Here is a 3,780-nt window from a genome sequence, read left to right on the forward strand (position 1 = left end):
GGGGGGGAAGGCAGTATCCATGTAGTTGGGAGTGGGGCCGGTCCCTCTCTATTGGTTCCCTGCTTCAAGCCAGTATGTTGCATTCATGTCTTGGAGCACTGGGTTGAAGTCTGGTCGCTCTAAATTCTTGCAGGAAATGAACAGTGAGTACCTCCTTAAATATTGAGCCATAGTCGGTACCTTGCTTACCTGAATTTTGAGGATGAGCAAAAGAGTAACACAGGGGGCACCTGGATTTGAACCAGGGACCTCTTGATCTGCAGTCAAATGCTCTACCACTGAGCTATACCCCCATGGCAATAATAGGCTTCATATGAGCACTTATTCTATTTTTATGACTGACATCACACCTCATAAATGTCTTTGTGTCTGAGGCGCTTTCTGGATTTTATAACAGCTCTCATATTCCCTTCTATCCACACCTAGCTCCAGCTTTTTCCCAGAGTCCTTAGCTCATTCCCTGGTCAGCCTCTAAAGCGCAGCGCTCTATCTTCGACCCAAGTTTCTAAATGGTGAAGTATACATCAGCTGCCCCAAAAGCTCGGGGTACACCAGTGAATAGTTCTTAATCATATGGGTCACCAACAGGTGCCTGGATGTTATGAGGGGATCTTAATTAGATCTCCAGAAATTGATGCCAGGGGTTCACGTACAACTTTGAAATGAAAGGCAAATACCGTGTATGTGTCTGCCTCCTACATTGTGCGTGTTTTCATCAGGTTTCCAAAGGACACGTCATTTCAGAGGTGCCCAAGACCCAGCTCCTGAGCTCTCAGCGCCTCAGATACCCATTCCCAGCCTCTGAACTTCGAGGTACCCCGGGGACATCAACCTTCAAGTTCAGCATGCCCCAAAGTAAACTGGTCAACTTCTTGCTCAAATCTCTTCCTATCTTGCTTCGTAGTAATAACAACAATAAGGTCTTTTAAAGAAAAGAAAACAAAGTTACTATCAAATTGATCCCAGCTCAAATAGTGTGTCACAGTACAGTGTTTAGTGGCTAATTTTTTGGCAGTTTTGTTAACATAGAATTCACATATCAGACAATTCAGTAGCTCAATCATAACAATAACAAAATAAAACAGATAAAGGCCTCAAGTGAAATGAAAGCAGAAAATATTAAAAACTAAAGCAAATTCAAAATAGATCATAAGGGAGATAAAATGACAAGGGGCTAAATTTTAACCTAACTACATCTGCAATAATCCATGTATATTTCTCCTGTACTTTTTTTAAAAACTGAAACAACTTTAAAATGGGTCAAAAGGGAGATCAAATGATAAGATCTTAAATTTTAACCTAATTACATATGCCATGATTGAGTTTACAGTGCTCTCTGTCTGAATATAGCTCATAATCCTTGCGTTCCAAGAATGCAGCCTAGGCTCTTTACACTACATCTTTTCCATTTCTCACCAAACATTTACAGACACAGATGATCAATGTCCCCATTTTACACAAGAAGACTGAGATGTAGAGAAGCTCAGTATCTTAAGCGGAAAAGGTTACAAAGTACAGGATTTGAACTCAAAACACACGCTCCTCATTACTTCATGATACTACCTATGCACTCCTCCTCATAGCAAACACTTTCTGATAAAACTCTCACTTAGCAATGATCCCAGGGTCCTGTCTCATGAGTTTGGGAACCTCATGGCTGCAGGGACCCATCAGCGAAGACCCTTACACTTAGCAGTGCCCTGAGGAAGTTAGGGATAGGGTCTTTCTCTATAGAACTTTGCTTGGTATCAATATTAATGAGACTGGAGTTTAGAGAATTGAACTCGCTTTCTTTCTAAGCTGTGAATTTCTATTACTTTCCCCAATTCATTTATTGAAGTTGAGTTCCCCATGGGGGTCCCTTCATTAGATCCAGGCATGAAGAGTCTAGGTATGACCACAGCTAGGTTAGTTTGTACAACACATACTGAGCACACTGCTGCATGTCCTAGAAATGTGCCAAGTGTGGGCCTACAGAGGAAAAAAGCACAACCCTTACCTTCAACATGTTCACAATCAGGACACCCAAACACTTGAGCCAAACTCTCTTTCATGGAGTTGATGCTGATGCATAGCAATTCTTTAGGACAGAGGAGGGCTATCCCTTTGAATTTCCGAGTCTTTAGATCTTTACAGAGATAGGCAGCCTCATTTTTCTCCCTCAGAGCAACTGGTGGGTTCAAACCACCTACCTTGAGGTTAGCAGCTCAGTACATCACCCACCATGAAAACAGCAACAACAACAAAAAATCCACTGCCATCTAATCGAGCTCCTCATAGTTGAAACCCTACAGGACACAGCAATACTGCCCTTGGGGGTTTCCAAGACCTTAACGTTTTAGGCAGTAGAAATGCTCATCTTTCTTCGGTGGAGCGGCTGTTGGTTTCGAACTGCTAGCTTCACAGTTAGCAACCCACTGCTTAGCCCACTACACTACCAGGGTGACGTCGCACATAAAGTAAGAAAACAGAGACACCATCTGTGCCAAGTTCAGAAGCCATGCGGAAGAGGCAGTGATAGCTTGTATCTGGAGGAGGGCAAGGTCTTGAGAAGCTACAGAGAGGAGCCGATGGCCACTTAGGACTTTCAAGATTAATAACATGTAGTCGATGGAGGGTGAGATGGAGACCGGGATGGTGGGAGAAGTGATTGGAGTTGCAGGCAAAGAAAATAGCCCGGGCAGAGGTTGGATCCCAGTGGGTGCAGTTCCCGTCATCTGAAACACAGAATGTGCTGGGGGGAACAGCGGGAGAGGAAGCTGGAGCTCAAGCCCCAGGGAAATTCAAACTGTAAGGAACTTTGGATGCAGTGCGCAGCCACCAGGAGCTCGTCCTGAAGTGTGCAAAGTGCAGTGACTGCAACTCGGTGAAGAGGCTGTCTGGAACCAAGTGGGGGATGGGGGTGGGGAGTAAGGTTTAAGAGGTGGTGATCTTAAAAAAAACACTTCCAACCTCACTGCCACCTCATCATTCTGAGTCACAGCAACCCTATACAGCAGAGGAGAACTTACCCCTGAGGTTCCCGAGGCTGAAAATAAGGGGGCAGAAAACCTCCGCTCTCTCCCTCTTGTTATTAGCAGCCCAGCGCTTAATCCACTGTGCCAGACAGGCCTGTGGTGGAGCCGAAGTGAAGCAAAACCAGCAGTTCCCATGGCAAACCAATCCCTGGTGATGGAGAGGTTAATGGCTTGGCTGTTAACCTAAACTCTAGAAGTTCCAGCCCCGCCAACCTCTCCGTAGAGGAACATAATGGTCTACTTCCATTGAGATTACCACCCTAGAAAACCCAGCATGCAATTCTACTGTGTCCTACAGGGTCCCAAGGAGACGGAATGGAGGCAGTATGTCCATTTTCAACTGGAATTGAATTGGGAAAGAAGAGGATGGGAGGAACCTAGAAGTGCAAGTGTTTAGATGTAGATAATAGAGTCAAGTTAAAATCAACCCACATTCCACTAAAGCAAAAACAGAAATGCATAGGGGGCACCTGGATTTGAACCAGGGACCTCTTGATCTGCAGTCAAATGCTCTACCCCTGAGCTATACCCCCTGATGGAATACATTTGCTTTTATATTATATCTCTCTCTCTCCACATTCCGGTCCTAAGAATCACCAATGATTCCAGGGAACCTTAATTACAGAGAAGGCTGCCTGGATCGAGTCTGGGTATTAAAAGGATTATAAGTTTATTGTTAAATAGCCTACCAGTTCATTATATATTAACATAATATGTACATATAATTATATATTTATTTGATTGAGTATAAAAAATAAATATA

At 43.9% G+C, this 3,780-nt stretch overlaps 2 non-coding genes across 2 annotated transcripts; both read right to left on the minus strand.

Moving 5' to 3' along the window:
* Positions 1-221: 221 nt before the first annotated feature.
* Positions 222-293, minus strand: TRNAC-GCA. Its single transcript has one exon. It is a non-coding gene; the product is annotated as a tRNA-Cys (tRNA).
* A 3,185-nt stretch (positions 294-3,478) lies between these two features.
* On the minus strand, positions 3,479-3,550 carry TRNAC-GCA. Its single transcript has one exon. It is a non-coding gene; the product is annotated as a tRNA-Cys (tRNA).
* Between the last annotated feature and the right edge of the window lie 230 nt (positions 3,551-3,780).

The sequence above is a fragment of the Echinops telfairi genome, unplaced genomic scaffold (assembly GCF_000313985.2).
Source record: "Echinops telfairi isolate 266 unplaced genomic scaffold, ASM31398v2 ScPeMD7_7420;HRSCAF=8458, whole genome shotgun sequence".
NCBI lineage: Eukaryota > Metazoa > Chordata > Mammalia > Afrosoricida > Tenrecidae > Echinops > Echinops telfairi.